The sequence below is a fragment of the Cyprinus carpio genome, chromosome A17 (assembly GCF_018340385.1).
Source record: "Cyprinus carpio isolate SPL01 chromosome A17, ASM1834038v1, whole genome shotgun sequence".
NCBI lineage: Eukaryota > Metazoa > Chordata > Actinopteri > Cypriniformes > Cyprinidae > Cyprinus > Cyprinus carpio.
In genome coordinates this window covers 7,233,420-7,253,485 of record NC_056588.1, presented here as the reverse complement: position 1 = coordinate 7,253,485, position 20,066 = coordinate 7,233,420, and the positions used below count along the sequence as shown (strand labels likewise).

The following is a 20,066-nucleotide window of genomic DNA, read 5'->3' as shown; positions in this document are numbered from 1 at the left end:
TGCTCGCTGAAGGTCATCTCAGATTTTCGCCTTCGGATTATCATTAGCTCAGGCGTGCTCCAAGACGTCTAATTCATCATCGTTTTTTAGGTTGCACCGATACTGTATTTTCATCGCAGCCAGGAAGATGAGCTGCTACGGACATACAAATGAGCCAGGGTTTGAAGTTAGCATAAAATTGATTTTGTAAACACCGATGGTCTTCATTTTCTCTTTGATTTAGCTTGAAATTGTGATGTGCACTTCCATCGACTTGGTTAGTTGTCATTAAAGGTCACTTGAGGATGGGAAGAACTGTTTCTGTGCTTGATGCGTTAAAGTAATAAATCGGCGTCATATTCCATCTGCATCAGAGGACGGTAGTAACAAAGGTTTTTGGGCAGTACATTATAAACAGTTTTAGAAAGTATCTTGCAAAGTGCAACAGGTGCCATTCATGATCTCCAGATCTGAACCAATGAAATTACTTTTGGGAAAAAGAGAGAAAATGAAGAATGCAGAAATTGATTGCACACATGGAGGAACAATGCTGTGGTCATCAGTTCATAGGTTTGCTGCAGCCGGGAAAACTGAACATATGGATGAGCCATATATTCATTTTCCTAACCAACCCCAGGTTGCTGTCGGCTTTTTAGGAACTTAATCTCTGCCCTTATGAAAGTTAAAAGGACTAGTAAGTTTGGAAACTGCTGACTGGAATAAATGTACTGTAGATTAAATTGTTAACACTATATTATCAACTTGCTTGTGCTTGCTTTAATCTTGAAAATGTAAGATGTTGAAGAAATATATTGTGGACCCGTAGCCTAGAAGTTCAACTTCTCCATGGTCTTTGAGCTGTGGTGCCTATGTTTCCAATCCTGTTTCTTTTCTCTCTCTGGGTGCATCAACATTTTCTGTCCTCTTCAGCTCCAGAAGTAAAAATCCCATTCATTTTCCTCTTAGATAATTTTTTTTTTTTTTTCATTTTTTTTTTTTTTTTTAGCAATAATGTTTAAAAGTTTTTCCAAATTTTGCAAAAGCTAAGGGCAGTCTATAATCAGAGAGGTCTGTTATGACATAAAGTCTCTACAGTAATGGAAATTCATGTATTTTATTATTTTATACTTGTAGTAGTTTACTAAATGACTTTTTATATTTTTAATGTTTTAACGTTAAAATTTTAATGTTTCAATATTAAATATAAAATGAATATAGATAATTAGAGTTAATATACATAACTTAGATAATAGAAATATAGCTAATTTTATATTTTACCATTGTTTATTTGATTTGACCATTTGCACTGCTTTCTAAGATTGCATTTTATTCAGTTATAAAAGACATTTAATACAGTCTTGTCATTTTTTTTTTTTTTTTTTTTTTTTTTTTACAGTATATGTTTTTTTGGGGGAGCTTCCAATCAAATTTTGTGATGTGAGTCATCTCAGTGTTTTTTTTTTCTTTCCTTTTTTTTTCTGTTGATCAGTTAATGGATTGTCTATTTATTCATTTATTTTGGAGAAAAACGTTTCTTTATTAAAACAATTTTTGAAATCCCTATGGTGAATATTAATGGAAAAAATACAGAAAAAATGATTTGAAAAAAAAAAGGTATTTTTCTTATCTCTCCAGAGGCTAATGCCAAAGAAAAGGATCAGTTGAAGAAAGAAAAGAAAGTCATATGTGCTGAACACCTTTGGTGTGGTGGAATACTGGCTAGTATAAAAGATCAAACGCTTTCAAGTTATGTAACAATGCTAGGCTAAAATCAAAGCCACGTTGTTTGAAATGTAAATTAGCCTGTGAATTACACGTTTCCATTTGCTTTAAAGCAAGATATATTTGGCGTACAAAGTGTATTTTCCTGAAGCTTAATACCTATAAGCTAATAAAAAACCCTTAGCTCTGCACATATATGCATGTGCACTAGCACACCTCATGTTTTCCAGAGATAATCGTTCTGCTAACTGTGCTGACTGAGATAGAACAGGACACAGCAGACAGGAAAACATAAAGGCTAATGCGACGCTTATCGTGGCACGATTATGCAATCCTAAACACTTTTCCAGTCTGAGGGACTGCTGCTAAGGGAATTGAGTCTCCTTAGCTATTAGCATATCATTAAAGGGAATGTGAGCAGCTGATTTGGAAATTAAATGTAGCTTACTTAGCCCTAATGAATAATGCATATCAGATCATCATGGACATGCTGACAAGTACAGGCGTTATAGGAGGAGACATGGGAGGGGTTGCAATGTCAGAGAGGACGGTCTAAAGGAACTGAATGAAAGGCTTGGTTAACTATTCGATTCCGCTTTTACGACCACATCTTTAGTTTGCTGAAATAGAAGAGAAGCCAGTCGTTTCAAAAGGTTTATGATGTGGAAAGTTGATTTTAGCAAAACAGTTGAAGGAGTGAATCCTGAATAGTAAGTAAATAGTATAGGTTTGCTGGTTTGAACCCCACATGTAGCGATTCGTGAAAAGGGCCCTGTGAAATCTGGTTAAATTAATTAATTTATTTTTACAAATTCCTTTATTTTTCCTAAAATTCTGTGCTTTCCTGTATTCTGTTTTAATGTAGGCTATGAATTAAATTTACATAAAAAAGGATGTCTAAACAGTTTAATTCATAAATTTAACAATTTAGTAATTTATTTTTTTTAACAATATTAGTGATTTATGAAATGTTTAATACATATCAATTCAAAAATGATGGTGATCAAATGAATGAATAAAACTGTAATCTTTTAAAAATAATTAATCTTAAGTAATTAATCTTTTAAAATATAATCAAATGAAATTTTAACAAAGTGCTGCACAACAGAGGTTTAAATAAAAATGTTAGAAAAATTCGTTGATTTTGTATGATAATGTTTGTTGTTTTAATAAACTGTATTTTTATCATTACTTGGAAAAATAATAAATACTGTACAATAGTAATATATTTCAAGCATAATTTCTTCTTTTTAAACTCGACCTTTAATCCGGCCACCTTTGAGTTTCTGTGTATATATAACAATAGTTTTATGAAAATGAAATGGTGAAATGCTCATGAAGTGAACTCCCAGAGCAGCTCTGGAGATGAAGTTCTGCTGCAAACACCATAAACTAGCAGACTTCATGCTTGAGATTGTGTAGTAGACAAAACTGTGCCGATCATTCCCACAGAGACACACAAAACATGCAAACTAAATTTCATTTTTATAACTGGATTCCAGGATTCCGTCTGTGTTTTCAGCATGGCAGAAATTATAGGCCCTTAACTGAACCATCATCATTGTGTTCTTGAGTAAAGCACTTAATCCCAGGTTGCTTCAAGGGGGACTGTTGCTTTGAAAATGTTGCTTTGTGTGCTAAATGGCTTCCAACTAAGAGTTTTTCCAGGGCGCTGTGTACTGGATATGTCGCACTTGTGAACAAAAAAAGCTGAAATTTCTATCCGTTTTCCACAATGTCACTCAACTCTAAGTGAAGCAAATCAAACAGCAAGCTAAAATGGCTTCATCAAAGAAGACAAAGTGGTGAAAAATACAAAACAATAGCCAAAGCACCAGATGTTGGCTGGGAAAAGCAGAATCAGTTGTAATGGGGCGCCAAATGTGCTGTCAATAAAAGGAAGTGCACACCAGATGGACACTCATGTGAAAATAGCTGCACTTTGAGTAAGACTGAGTCAAAGTGCTGTGAGTTTTATTTATTTTTAAATTCTTACTCCAAATTTTGCGTCACAGGCCCACAGATTTCATGCGTGTTTATTTCCCCCAGGCTACATCATGACTAAGTAATGAACAGAACAATATAACACTTGCAAATTAATGCTTTCTATTTTAATTCTTCCCTTCAAAACATCCCAGTTCCAGTGGAATCATAACAAATATATTTCACTTCACCCCTGTTGTCTACAGCCACAGGGAAAGAGCTTATCCAGTCTTACGTAGGCCATGTTTCATGTTCCAGCAACCAATTAGCTTCCACTTTGCCTGTTAGTTGTAAACAACATTATCTAAATCTTTTCTGAGAAGTCTTTCAAGGTTATGTAAGTTTCTGTTTTTGCTGCTCAGGTACTTCAACTGCAAGATAAGATGTTTTGTGCTCTGTAATCTCTTTTTATTAGATTGTGAGCATGATCTCTTATACCAATGGATGAACTTATAATCGTATACCTTTTAACAATGTTAAAATGTCTTTAATTTTTGAGCTAGATAATTTCTCTAACTGCATAATTTATTTGTGTATTTATATTTATTCATTTGGCAGATGCTTTTATCCAAAGTGACTTGTATTGCATTCAAGGTATACTTTTTAAATCAGTTCATATGTTCCCTTGGAATTGAACCCACAACCTTGGCATAGCTACTGTATATAATCTACTGTATATATTATTTATACTTGTTCTGAACAAGTATTTCTGTTCTGACTATATGGAGCTGGGTTGTGTGGTAGGGAGGAATTAAAATAAAATATATTTATTTGCAAGTGTTGTATTGTTCTACTCATTGCTTAGTTATGATGTAGCCTTGGTGAAATAAACATGCACATAATCTGTGATTTTTATATATATATATATATATATATATATATATATATATATATATATATATATATATATATATATATATATATATATTGCCCTGTTATATTACTTCAGTGTTTTGTTAGTTGCTTGTTGTGTAGGTAACTGCTTTTTAGCTTGACTAAAGTTAAACTGCTTTAACTTCAGAGTAGCTGCCCCAACACTGACCAAGCCAGGTTTATCTTAGCCATGTCTACATAGACTTCAGATGGGTTTTGCTGGAATTCTCCCTGGAGTAACTGCATAGAACGATCTGCCTAGATTACCATTACGGGCACATGGTAACAAATTGGCGTCCTTGTACTTTGTGACAAGCATGAGATTCAGGCAGATGATGTGTTCAAAAGTGCTACAAATGATCTAGCCGGGTATCAGATAATGTGGGAGCTGATGGCTGCTGCCGGGGAGAGAGCGGTGCATTTCATTATGACTGTGCCGCCATCAGATGCTGCTTCACTGTCAGGAAATGGTGGAGAGCGTGCCAAAAGTCACACAGATGTTGCATTGTACTCATCTTTTCAAAATGAATCCAACGAGCAGGCAGTGAGAGAATGTGTCCATGAATTGAGGACAAACAGTGTTGATTTTAGGAGTTTCTCAGCTGTGCCATTAAGGGGGAAGGAATTGTAAACATATTTAAGGCTGTATTCACATCATCTGATTCTCATTACTGCTGGAACGTGTCATGCTAATGCATCTGCTGAGGATTCGCTGAATGGAGAGTTTATGGGATCCCAGAGAGATAACTTTATGAAGTTGCATTGAAGATTTTTTTAATTATTAAATAGATTATGCTAGACTTGCCACACATATCAAATTCTAGAATGTACTTGTTTAGACATCACATATATGGTTTGTTAATAAAAATAAACTCTATTTGAAAATTTGCGTCAATATTTTCGGAGATGTGAGCTCCAGGGCATCAGCGGCCGTTCAGTGCTCATGAACTCGTCCAGAGAGCAGCCTCACATCGGCCAGATTTTCTGGAATTTGCTGCTGGCTCTGATGTCTCTATAGTGGTTAAACATGAGATATAATTTGTTTTGGGTAATTCTAATGGGCAGTCTTTGGTCTCATTAATCTATTATTTGTTCCAGAGCAAATAGTTTTGGCTGAGGGCAAAATCTCATCACATAAAATTTTATGTAACTTCAGTTCTGAATATCAGAGTGCCGCCTTTGTACTTTTGACTGAATTGTCTAGCAACTTTTATGACTGCTTTATATGAATAACATTCAATAAAAACTTATTTTTTTGTGTGCAATCTGGGTTATATGAAGTACAGTCTCCTCTGTGTCTCTCCATATCACTGTATGCTGCGTGTACTCTTCTGTATCATCCGCGCCAAAAGGATGTGCTGTTTTCTTTCAAATCAAAGCTAAATACACATAGAAACAGCACATCCTTGTGGCGCGGATTATACAGAAGAGCACACGCAGCATACAGTGATATGGAGAGACACAGAGGAGACTGTTGACAAAGGAATTGTTGAATAAAGTCATTATTTTTGTTTTCTTTGCTTACAAAAAGTGTTCCCGTCGCTTCATATAACCCAGATTGCATTTCTGCTGTCAGATGGAGTATTCTGATGACGAGTTTCATACCTTTTATGGACCTTGACACTGTTATTTACTTGGCAGTCTATGGGACAGTCACAGGCCTCCCGGGTTTTCATCCAAAATATCTTAAATTGTGTTCCAAAGATGAACTGAGCTTTTACGGGTTTGGAACAACATGGGGGTAAGTGATTAATGACAAAATTTTCATTTTGGGCTGGAGTATCCCTTTAACAGATGAAAGAATAGTAGGACAAAGATATCCCTTCACTCAGCGGATATTCAGAATAATGTTTTATTGTGAATATGAGATTGAGGTGAAGAATGACTGCTTTATCAGATGCAAGTGATCACACTCGCTTAATCAATCTCTCTCTCATAATACTCTACATATAATACAGAGAGCTTTTAATACAGTGATACAATAAGCTTTCAATAAAGCAACTCAACGTTCCTTCGTAACTAGTTCTAAAGTGACGTTCTCAAATTAGTAATGGATCTTGAGCTCAGCTGTTAAACTGTCAAACTGAGATTTGGCGGAAGGAAGTAGTTCTGCACAAAAGGGTTTTTAAAGACACTCCGTTGTTTTTCTTATATATTTACAGACTTGTGCCATTGAACTGTTGTATAAAGCAATACCTATTCATGTGATATTGCTCATATATATAATGAATTACAAGCAGAAGGGATAATAGCCAGTTCATATACCTAAAGTTTCAACCTTTTCCTCCTTTAAAGTATGTACTGTGTGTAACCTGTAGACTTGTTGTATAATTCTGTATTACATAACAGCACATTTATGGATGTAATGAAACATTGCTTTTCAGTGTCTAATGTTCACTATGGTGTGTTATGAATGCATAGAGCACAATTCCAGTCTATGAAGGCATAAACATTGGGAGACTGAGATGCTGAAGTGCATTAGTTAGGCTACCTCGCTATTTGATCAGTTAATTTTGCATGATTTATAAATTGCTTATCTGAATTAAGAGTTAGTTATCTTAGGCCTTTTTATAATGATTCAGAGGGGTACTTAAAATATGTGTTTTTGAATTTTTGTATAATTTGGATTGTAATTAACATTGCATGCACTAGATGGCAGCACTGGCTAAAAGCCCTGTGCTGTCACATTGGAGTGTGGAGTTTGTCTTTGCAATGCAAGTATGTTGAAAGTGTGAAAAGAACAAACACTTCTGAGGGGCATATGTAAATATGGGTATACATAACCTAAGTCCTTCAAGGCTTTCTCACAGTGGCATTCTGGAAAAAAAAAAGTTTGAATCCTTCCGGGAATATGATGGGAGAAATTGAGGCGTTTAACATTTTCATTCAATCACGGCCAGAGTCTGTAGGAATGCTGACAGCCCCAATTCAAGCAGCCTACATAAATACTTGATTTTTCTGTCATGTTCACAGTGCTGTCAGTCTAAGCTTGAGGTTTGGCAATGTGCTGTGGAAACACAACTGCTGCAGAAAGTCCTCCCAATACAGAGCTAAAAATGAATCTTATAATCAATAACTAATTGGTTTTATTACCCTTCATACTCTTAATAACTGGCAAACAAAACACTGATTATTAATATGTACTCTCTTAATTTCCCCCTAATTCCATTCCTGTGCCTCTTGCATTTTAAGCATGAATATTGACTCGAGTGTGTCTCTGGACAGCATATAAGGGCTGGGTGGGATATTGACCATATAATTATAGTTATAGGCAGTTGTTAGAGTAGGTGCCATATTTAATTAGGCGTGAATAAAAACTAATCTGTGAAGGGTAGAAATACCGTCTGTTCAATGTCAAATTGTTGTATATCTGGTTTATGATTATTCAGCTGAAAAAAAAAATCCATTAAATAAGTTCACATTGATTTTGCAAATTGTACATGAAATCATTCTTAGATACACTTTTGCATTCAATGGAAAGAGGACAACTTGCATACAAATACTCCTATGAATTATTTGCACTCATTCTGTTCATTTTTAGTAAATGGACCCCTAAAAAGATATAGATGTATATAAGTTTGAACAGAAAAAAATATATATATATTTTTGTGAGTGGTATGAGTGTTTTATCGATATCTGAAGAACCACTACTGACTGAAATGTGACCAACACTTTTGTACATCATAATCGTTACATACAGATTCTTAGAAATGTTTCAGTTTTTTTCCCCTGTTAATATTCTTGTTAACTGTGTGAACTATTAGCCTGATGCATAATAACACAGAAGATTGAGGGATGTGTTTGTGTGTGGTGTTAAATTTCAAGGTCTGGTGGGTATTCATAGAGGTGACAGACTGCTGGAGAACCCCACAGATGCTCAGCATCCTGATATCTGCTGCTTCCTGCTTCAGCAGCCCCTCAACATACCCAGCTCTACCCTTACAACTCAACCACAGCCAAACACCCTCGCACTTATCATCACCTGCTACTGTCCTGGATTTTGAAGATCCTCAAGCCAGTTAGAGCATGAGCTGAGGATCATGTCCTGCAGGTCTATGAATTGTTGGCAGAAACATTGAACATATGGGTGAATCTCACAAAGCATGTCTAGGTCAGAATTCATAAATGCAGCAAGCAAGGCTGCATTTATTTGATCAAAAATTCAGTGAAAATACTATTGTAAAATATTATTACAATTAAAAAATATACATATTTAAAAATTAAATAAATTAAAAATACATTTTAATATGTTTTCACACAAAATTTCTTACTGTGATGGCAAAGCGGAATTTTCAGCAAAAAAAGTCTTCAGTGTCACATGATCGTTGAGAAATCATTCTAGCCCTGCCTTTGAACTGTGGAAGCTGCTCTCTTACAGCATGTCAGGGGGGAGGAAGAGGTGACAGGCATTTTTATGTGTGACTCTGCCTGGGGCCTGTTGTGTGGGCTCTTGGCAGGGAGTCCTCACCACACAGAGGGTGATCTCATTTTCGTAATGGGCTTTGTTGCTGTTCGTCATTATTAACATTGGCGCTGCTCTCGGGGGGTCTTGGAGAGGCATCCAGTCACACACCAGCCTGTCCTGCTTTACCTTTGACACCCATTATAACTTTTGTTTTGTTAGAACTAAGTGGACAATCTGTATAAATCGCTGTGTAGTTGTATTAATGCAGATGTATTCAAAAATGCAGTTGGTAAACACATTATGTGCTAGTTTAGCAACAAACTGCACTCAGATTGCAGGTGGCATGCGTGCATTTCTGTTTATTAAACTAATTAGTTTTCAAAATCAAGTATTTTTAAGGTATAGTCTGTAGTTTCTGGATACTATAATATTTTAATATTTATAATGATTTATATTAATTATAATAATTTGCAATTACTCTGTAACATTGGCTCAACCAGTGGTGTGAGTTTAAATCGGGACTGTCTATTTGTTTGGACCAATGGCAGATGGTTTGAAAACATTACATTTGAAATTGCATTTGGTGATACTAGTAGCACAGAAATTACTCACTTCACCTTTAACTGCCAGTTTAGAGTGATGCAAGTACTGCTCATGCACAGTAATAATTACAGTAGCATAACAATTTTTCTGCCAAAGGTGAATAGTTGAGTTTAAACTTCTCTGACTTCCTGCATTTTAGTCATTTGGCTCAGATGTTATTTTGCAATCACCTGATAGAATGACCAGTAATTTACAACTCTGTGAAAAAAAGCAAACAACGTCAAATCACCACCATCATGTTTTGAGCTTTTAGCGATGAGAGCTTTTCAAACCAGAAGTTTTGTGGGTAACCCGGTCTAGCTTGTATTTATGGACATTGGAAGGATAGAATTTCTGCTGTGCTAAGTTTCAACAGTGGGTTATAACACTTCAGCTTGTGTTTGAGAATGAGCCAGAGTTTTGTTTTGTTTACAGTTTAGCCATTTTAAGTGTAATTTAGCAGTACTTCTTTGCTAAATGTAGTTGGTACCAAATTGCTAAGAGCAAAACAAATTGGTAATAGCATCAAATAGTGGAAAAGTGACGCAAAAAAACACAAAATAACACCCATTTTGACATGAATTGCTTCTATGGAAGGCACAGAAGTGTTTTGAAGCATTGCGTAAGTTCCAAACCATGACAAGAAGTAGCATGTAACTTTTTTCTTGTGTATAAAATGTCCTTTCTGTAATTGCAGCATAGACCTGGAGGGATGTTATTTTATTCCAGTGGACTCTTGTATGTCTCAGGTGACAAATAAACTTGAAACTAGAGAGGTAACGATAAGCCTGCATAGCAATTTAGTTTTCTAGGTGGATAATGATATCGTGGTCATTTAGATCTGTATCACAATTTGGATGTCGTACCATCAATAGTTCAGCTTGACAATTTTATTGCAGCCTTAATGGACATCTAGATGCTTTGTCATGTGATCTGGTTTGAAGACACTGGAACTGCAAAAATCACGGCAGGGGATGTTTCACTGCACAAATGGGCTCTAGAATACTGAAGCATGGTGGGGTCGTACATGAAAATTATACATGACTGAAAGCTAAATTGCCTTATGTTCCCACTCGATCTGTTCCTTATCTGCTCCTTACATTTAGACAGTTGGTTTCTATAAGTGGTCCACTGTAAATAACATGTACTATAGGTGACTTAGACGCTCCGTGGTGGTAGCCTGTGTATGCCAGTTACTGTGGACGATAGAAAAGGCTGATCTGCACATCCATCTACACTCTTGGAATTTATTATCTCAAAGCTTTTAGAATAAAGCCAGATAATTAGCTGCAATGGAGGGAGAAAGCACTCATTGTAGTTACTGGCTTTTAGCTTAACTCTACATTAATTAATGGCGGTCTCTCGTGATGTGAAAAAGCAGGAGTCTTTTAAAGGTCCATTACTGTTTCTTGGCAGTATACAATCTGTGCTGACCAGCAGAAGCACGGACAGCTAAATGTTTTTGTACTGTCTGCATTTTTAGGTGGAATTTGTAGCTTTTGAGATTTTTTTGCTTTTGTACAAAGTGTAGTACAAACCTGAACCAAAAAAAAAATTAGTAGGGATGTAACGATTCACCACGAGCTGGTTGAAAATCGATACAAATATGTGACGATTCAAATCGGTTGAGATGTTAAAGGTGCATTGTGTAGATTTTAGCAGCATCTAGCAGTGATGTTGCGAATTGCAATAAACGTATTAGCCCCTCCCTTTGAGAAGCTACGGTTGCCGACACAGGACAAAGATGTTGTCATCTGAGATAGCAGAGAGTAGCCAGTGAAGCGTTGAGGTTTCTTTACAAAGATAAATTAAGAAATTATATGTAATTAATAATTTATTAAGCTGATATGTTATCGCGAATATTATTGTTACATGTTCATAATGACAGTTCGTGAAATCAGTATCGTGAATCGAATCGAATCGTGAATTGAGTGAATCGTTACATCCCTAACAGCTGAGGATAACACACTACCAAACTGTAAGGTCGTTCCGATCACAACAAGCTCACACAGAAACGTGTGCCTTGTTGATAGGAGATGCTTGACAAATGAAAACAATGTGTACTAAAACTGGCTCAAAATATCAAACATGTTTGAAGTCCTCTGATGGGATGAAATCGAAGTCAAGTAGCGTCAACTTCTCCAGATTGTAATTTGGGACAAAAATCTGGGCAAAAGTCATGTACGTAGTGTATTCCAGCCTTAAATGGTATAAACAACAATGTTCTGCACTACACTTTAAACCTTAATACAATGTAAATGTAATTGTAAATAAAAAATTGACCCATATCCTGCACTACTTTTCAAAAGTTTGGGGTCAGTAATTTTTTTTTTTTTTTATTGTTGTTGTTGAGAAACATTTGAGAAAAGTTTTAGAAAATGAAACATTTATTTTAGATAATTACTGTTATGGTATGTTGTGATTTCATTGGTATACAGTATGACACATACTTGTTTCTTTATAAGTAGGCTTGCTATGTAGTTCCGTCCGTGAAAGGAAGTGAATGCATTTCACAGTTTGTCTTCCTTTCTTATTTTGGGTTGTAATTGTTACAAGGTGTAATGATTAGTGAAAAGTTTTATTTGAGAACTCTGTTGATGCTTATTAACAGATTCTCACCCTTTGAAACACTGCTAAAGTGAGATGCCTGAACCTTGAAAACCTCCCATGCACTGTAGTATTGTTTCATTTTGTATAAATGTTATGATTGCTCGTATGTGCAGCTCACAATTTATATACAGTCACGTGGAAAAAGATCATATGATCCAAGATGTAGTTCAGTATTGTGTAAATGTTTTGTCCACATTGCTGGGCGCTAGAATTCTCTAATAAGTCATTGTTTAGCAGATGCTTTTGTCAAATACTGTATATACTATGTTTACTAAAGGGTCCTCTTGGAATAACCTTGGGTTAAATGACTTGGTCAAGGGCCCAATGGTGATAGTTCATGGATCGTCCCTTGTGGGATCCAAAACCATAAAACCACAATCTCTAACCACAACCACTTCTACACATACACAAACTTGAATGACATTGACAATTTATTTAATATTATAATATTATAATTGTCTAAGACTCGTTTACTACTTTTTGTGCTCGTGTAAGTTTGTGATTGCTGCATCTCTGGAGATGCCTTGTGTTTTAAATGAGAAAGACATGCTGCTGATTAGCACAGACCGGCATTATCAAGAAAAAAGGAAAAGTAAAGAAATTAATTTTTTTAGAATTAGATACAGTCCCTCATAGTGTGGCCTCTATTGAATGCACGGATGATTATAGCCTAAGGCTGACAGCTAAAATAGACCACTGTTTATTCAAAATAATTTTTTTAGAATTAGATACAGTCCCTCATAGTGTGGCTGTTTGTTTATTTATTTATTTTTTATTGTTTCTCTTTTTTGATCGTTATTTAAACCAGTCTCTGAAGTTGGTAGCCAATTGCATATATACTGTTAATGTATTTGGTATAGTACAATAAGACCTACACAATTTCAAAAGATTTTGTTTTTGTTTAGTTTAGTTTATTTTAGTTTTGTGTTGTTTTTGTTTTGTTTGGTGTTTTTTTTGTTTGTTTGTTTGTGTTTGCTAGTTTTTGATTTTGTTTGCTTTTGTTTTAGTTTAGACAATTAATCACGATAATCATCATAATCGTCATAATCACCAAAGCCCTAAAATAGACAATTAATCGCAATAACCGTGACTATTTTTGGACAGTTAATCGTCAGCCAAATTTCATAATCGTGGCATCCGTATGAACACAGTGTAATGGTGAGTGGTTTCTGTAATCACACAAACATCAACTCGTTTAAAGATGGGTTTATTTGCAGTTCTGAGTTTGAATGATTTCTAGCATTGGTGAAAAAAAGATGGCGTCTCAGGTCTCCTCTGAGCAGTGCAGATTTGAGGAGGTACGAAATGGTGTGCCGCCTCTCCGAAGAGAACAGTAAATTAGACACTGCTTGGGCTTCACCAGTGCATGAAATAGCTGCAGTAATGAATTTGCAGCCAGCACATTAGCATGCTTTAGCCTCTGTCTCAATTCTTCTATTGAGTTCTCATTTCTGATAATCGTCTCTCTCATATTCTAAAATGCAAATTGCATTCGTATCAGAACAAAGCTAGTAATAAATAGACACAGCTCCAAATGGAGTTTTCAGAGGAGTTTCACAGCTCCAGCACTCAAAATGAGTGAAAACTATGAAAATGATTTCCTGGTATGTGTGCATGGATATTGTGGTTTTGTTTCATAGTCATAGCTTTTTGCTCATATATTCTAGAAGAGACATCATAACATGACAGCAGAGATAATAAGTGAAATTGTCTCTGATTCAAAAACTCTGTTTGTTTGTGCATTTTAGACTCAACCAATAGCTTTAGTTTGTGGTACTATTTGTTTGTTTGACACATGGCAGACCAGGCATTTTTATGGAAACTTTTGTCATTGCTTTTGCATTCATTACTTTTTGCAATTCAGTTGGTTAATAGATAGAATGATGCATTTAAGAGTCAAATTAGTTCAGATTTTTTAGCTCTTGCATTAGCAACAGAACTGATGTTTTAACACTTACATTTCCGCGATTGCCTTATCACCCTTTCCTTTTTTAAAGCAATAGTTTGCCCTGCTCATCCCTTTTTGTCATAAACTAATGCAATCAAAGTGTAGGGCCTCTGACAAGCCGAACATGGGCAAAAATGATCAGTTTTTCACACTGATTATGGCATGTCTCCTGATTTTCAAATCACTTATTGCATCACTGTATTAGTAATGTGGACTTCACTGACCTCCCAGCTTCAGCTGCTTTATTTGTAGACTTCAGACTTCCCACATTATCTGTGGATGATGGGGTGGTGGGGAGACAAAAAGTGAAAAAAGAGTAGCACTGTTAAATGTTTAATTGGGTCTGATCACCTTAAATAAATTAATAAATCAACAAACAAACAAACACTTTAATTTTCACATCCTGAATAGGAAGGGAAAAGGAAGCTAATATGACAGAAAGCGTATTGATTTGGCTCACAGGGCATTCAGTAATGAAATGTGGGATTGAATAATTCAACCCCTATTGCTGCAGATGTAATCTGGGATGTCTGACTTTATTAATTGAATGCAATGCGGCTGCTGCTAATGGCATGTTATTCTTGAGGGCTGTGATAGCATGTGGTAGCTGTGAACATTTATCAGCTGCTGACAGGTTATGATGTCTCTTTTAGGTTCCATTTGTTTGATTATCAAAACTTTACCAAAAGGATGGTGAACCTTTGTAAGAAATTTCCAGAAAATATAATTTATATTGATTTTATACATTAAAGATTGTTTAAGGGTTCAGCATATCACATCTCACCTCCAAAATCAAAAGTAGTAAATAAATTATTTCTTTAATTGCATAAAGAGAACAAATCCTAATTTTTAAGACCCTTTTATGTGAGTCATAATGCAGATGACTGTCTTGTAGTAATAAAATATGTATAATAATTATAATTTACTAATGGGGTGGGCGATATGTCCAAAATCTTATTTAATGGTATGAGAAATTTTATTTCACGATAATAATATGTACCTCGATATAGCTATTTTTATTTTACTTTTTGTTATTAAAATTAAGAAAAAGAAGCAAATTACAAGCACAACAAATAAATATGAAATAAACTTTTAATATATTCAGCTACAGTAGGCTAGGTTTATTTAACATGTAGTAAGAAATATTACAGAAATTGAATAAAGTGTAGCCTATAAATAAAACACTGCATAGTCTTCACTGTATCAATCAAACTTGATTAACATTAATAATGACAGACAGCAGCAGTTAAAAAAGGCTGCTGTCCCTTTAAGACTGACTGCACCGATCCAATATACTGAAACACATCCAGTTTTCACCCAACTGTTTTACAATTATTTAACATATAACCGACTGTTTACACTTAAATACTCCACATGATGGGCATTATGACATAACTGTGTGCGTATTTGACCATTCAAGCACAATAAAACGCGAAAGAGATCTGTTTTCGCGTGCGTGCACTTCGGCTGCATAGATTTTTTTTCACTGCTTATTGCACTCAATAACTCTATCAAGTGCGTTCCACTCTTTATTTTCTCATTCTTGCATGTTTCCTTATCACTCAAAAGGTGTATAACATTTAAGCAGTACTTTATTACGCAGATATATTTGCATACCGCTGAATACACAATATAGCAGAATCTCTAATGATAGACACTTTATTTTTTGCTGTAACGATGTATATACCATCAGCCCTATGTACTAATTTTAATTTGTATATCAAAAAACGTACTGCAGTATTTTTCATTGTACGCTGTTCACTGTACAATCTATGGTTAAAGTTTATATGCATATCACCAGCTTAATAAACGAAACCCTCTGCAAGCACTCCAGGTGCTTTGAATTTATTTCAGATGTTGCCCTTGGACCTCATCTTATCCTTTTAATCAGGTCTAATCTTTCTTCTGGTGGATTTGGGCAAACAGGGCAGTTAACCTCATGACTAAAGAAACCCTGTTGCTTGTCTGCCATCATAGCAAGATCATCTGAACCTATTGAAAACCTACCAGGCAGAAACATCATGACTGTAAATTTAGGTATGGAAGACAGGACGACATGCTCCTACCAAAGTTAAGAGGCAATTGAATAATCCCTGCCAATAATTCTAGCACTTGCATTGAGACTGAACGGAGGCAATGAACTCATAATCTCGTGTTTAACAGCACATCTCGTGAAGCAGATGTTTAAATCATAAGGGCAAAGTAATCCATGAAGGTTTTGTTTGTTTTAGGTCTGTCACGAATGAGATACACTTCCATTTGTTCGATGGCATCACAACTAAAGGGCTAAGTGCATCTTTGTTCTACTCAGGCAATTCATTACTGTATGTTAATTTGTTGCTAGCGCCAGGAGCTAGCCAAACAGACCCCACAGCCCTCCATCTGGCCAGGCAATTTCAAACTCAGATGGGCGGTAGTAGGTGCTGCTCGCGGAGGTGGGGGGAAAGATGAATAAGAGGGGGCTTTTTAATGGTCTAGTGTGCATTTATTGACTGCTGGGAATTTTCTGAGATTGGACAGCGGCTAAATTGCCCGCTCCCTCCGAGATATTCATGAAGTCACAATGTAAAGCAATAATTGCCTGGCAATAGTAGATGCAATTTCTATGAACGCATGTCGGTCCACTTTGCTTACAAAAGGCGTGACTGGCTAAGCCGCTGTGTAATGATTGAAGTGCACAGAGCATCATTTCACCTCAAACGAAAGTGATCACAGAAGAGCGTGCCATCTTTGTGTGGGTTTCCTTGGTGTAGACCTTTCATATACATGAAATCACTTTATTAAACAAGTCAGAGAGAGAAATGAGTGGACACGCCATTATTATTATTATCAGTTCTGCCTTTATGAAGCCTGGTTTTGTGGTCTTCAGGTTTAAAGCTGTCTGGAGGTGCGATTCTTTGATTACTTGATCAATAGGGCTGTAATACATGACTCCAGCATTTTAGAGGTCATTGATTTGCACTTTTACCCCCAAAACATGTTTGTTATATGAGAAAAAAGAAAATGAGACACTCTAACTTAAAACGAGTGGTTCAGCAAGCTGTAACACCATACTAGTCTGCATTCTGTGAGGTGATATTTTTACATGACACAAGATGTTTTTATTCACTTTCAATAGTTATCTAAGGAAACTTGCTATTAGCAGCCAAATACCTTGTTAAGGTTGTGCAAGCTGTACAAATTTGAACATAATTTTTTTTTATCTCCTATGTTGATTTGCATTTAGCCTTATGTGTAACATTTTAAAGGTGATTTTTTTTTAGGTGTCACGAACATCACCAAATAAAAATAATAATAAAATAAAATAAAAATGCAAAAATGGTTGTTTTAAACCAAAACCATTATTCTGCATAATTGCGGCATAACAATGCTTAAAAATAATTTATCTTGTTTTTTTTTTGGTTTTTTTTTTACTTAGCTTTTTTAACCAAGACCTTTGAATAAATAAAATTATTTCTACTTTCTTGTGCCACATTTACTCTATACATTCAATAATAAAGAAATGGATGTATAATTTCAGTTCAGTGACAGAGTGTCCATAAAGAGAATTTTATAGACCCTGAGATCAAGAAACATTGTTCTGTCTATAATTAGAGTGTCTGGAATATTTATGCCAGTGTTTGTTTTACAGTAATAGCCTTTAGATTGTTTATAGTGCGTTGTTGTTTGCCATAATAAATAATTTTTTTATTTATTTATTTATGCATTTTAGTTTCTGTGTTTTATTTTATCTATTAGTTTATTCATTTATTTATGCATGTATTTGTTTATTTGTATATGTGTTTATTAATGCTGGGCAATCAACTTTGTACCATAAAATTTGATTAGAATTTTGGTATTTTAAACTATGTGATGAACTATTGATTTTTAAATATGTATTTACTTATTTATTCTTAATGCCGAACAATGATTTGACCTGTCACTTTTGCTGTATCGATGTGCTGAGGTTAACAGTTCATATTAGCATGTCAAGTTTGTGACAGTATTGCAAATTCATGTTTCCTTTGATGTAAGACTGATCATTATTCTTTGGTGTTTTGTGCACAGTGAGAGCAGGGACAGCACAAGAGGAACCTCTGCTGCCTCCCCATTAGTCCCCTGGCAATAACATGCTCTGATGATGGTCCTACAAAGCATTTTTCAAAGGCCATCTAATGGCTTCTGCCTGCTGCTGAAATATGTCATTAATGTCTGTGGCAATTACGAGAGTTGTCAGAGCTCCGGCTTTGTGCCGCTCTGTCCACGGATGAAAGGGTTGCGGGAAGAGAGAGAGGGAGGGATTTTGGGGAGGAAGAAGAAAACAGTAGAGGAGGTGATGGGGAGGTAGTGGGAATTGCTTTACTTGGGTTTTAATTCCGCAGAGCTTCGTTGCCTCCACAGAGCAGCGGTGACAGACTGTACACGCCAAAAGAGCAGCCCAATATTTCACTTACGGATATTCAGAACAACTTGTTTTCAGAATTGACTAGTTTTACGAAGCACTCTATTTGGCTTGTTTCAGTTTCATCTGGACCCGATTGGATTCATTTCTGTAGATTTTGTAATGTCAGTAGTATCAGACCAGTCAGATGATCCTGTAGTGCTTGACTAAAATGTTTTTTTTTTTAATGACTGATGGAGATACCGAAATCTGTATGAAAATGTATGATAGATACTCTCTAAGGCCGTCAGCTACATTTGCTATATATTTTGTTTGTTTTATATTTGATACTGTTGTTCTTCATGAAGTTAATACCAACACCTAACTTTCCTTACATAATGCTCTTTTAAAGTTTTAAATCTTGCTGTTACAGTTATGGGTCACCCAATGTGGGTTTGTAAATATAATATTTAATAAATAATGTAAGTTTATATAATTATTTATATAACATATAAATAAATAATATTTTTAATTTAAAAAAAATCATTGTATTTAATTTATTTTAATAAATCATTTTATTTAAACTTTAATCTCAATTTAGTTTACATCAATTTAGGGATATAATGTATAGAAATTGAAACAACATTATGTAAACTAAATCATAAAATGTTTATCTAAAAATAGCCAAATAGCTGCTGATTAATGATCTCTAAGTTGTCTTTAAGAGTTAGGAATGTGTTTAATAGGTTTGATTTAAGTTGTAAAGGTTGAAATCTCTTTGCTGAATGATATAAGCTAATTCCATCAGGGAACATTTTGTACCCCCAGACTATTCCAGGAGTCATCTTGGTGAGGTGCCTTTCGTTGGGCAGAGCTAATAGCAGAAGCTTTGTGTGTCCATCCTTCCATGTGTGATCTTTTCAGCTATATCTAGCTCTCTCTCTCTCCCCTGCCCACATAAAATCAGTGCTTTCTGCTGAGTTTGCCTATCTTACTACACTTGGAACATGTGGAGGGCTTCTCCTGTGCCTCCCCGTGGTGCGGTGAGGACTTGATTGGCTGTCACACTTGTGTTTGCTGAACAACTCCTATGACAAAAGACTCTTCAGCATTGCCTTGATGGAAGACATGATTGACACCTCATCATCAGATACGACGAGTGCTCTTGTGCTATTTCGTTCTCCGCTGGCTCGTGGTAAATTGCTGCAGTAGATGCTGCAGTTTTAAAAAAAAAAATTCTGGAGAAACAGGTCCCTTTCTGCCTGAATTTCCTTTTCTGTGCTGCTTTGGAAGTTAGCATGTAAAAATGCACTTAGGTGGGCAGAAATTCAGGATGAAGGCATAAAACAAGATGTTTAAGGATCCTAATAATATATTTTTTTCTTTAAAAGCTATGGATCGACCAGCTGCACACCACAGAGGCTCGTCGCATGAGTGCAGCTGCAAATCAATCCTAGAGTGACTTCCCTTTCACACCCTGTAAAATGCAAACATGCTCCTCCAGGTTGCCCCTAGTGGACTGGCCATGTGATTGCCGTAGCCCCGGATTGGTTGGGAGAAATGAAAAGTTGGAATACTGAGAGAAATGGAGGAAGTATGACTGC

General features: G+C 35.6%; 1 long non-coding RNA gene and 1 pseudogene across 1 annotated transcript in view; one reads left to right on the top strand and one right to left on the bottom strand.

The window, feature by feature from the left end:
- Positions 1 to 20,066, top strand: part of LOC109110844 — a 101,307-nt pseudogene that overhangs the window by 7,859 nt on the left and 73,382 nt on the right.
- LOC122148138 overlaps positions 1 to 20,066 on the bottom strand; it is a 34,470-nt gene that overhangs the window by 10,233 nt on the left and 4,171 nt on the right. The window contains exon 2 of the long non-coding RNA XR_006162112.1: positions 14,327 to 14,375. This is a non-coding gene — a long non-coding RNA (uncharacterized LOC122148138). The remainder of the gene's footprint in view (positions 1 to 14,326; positions 14,376 to 20,066) is intronic.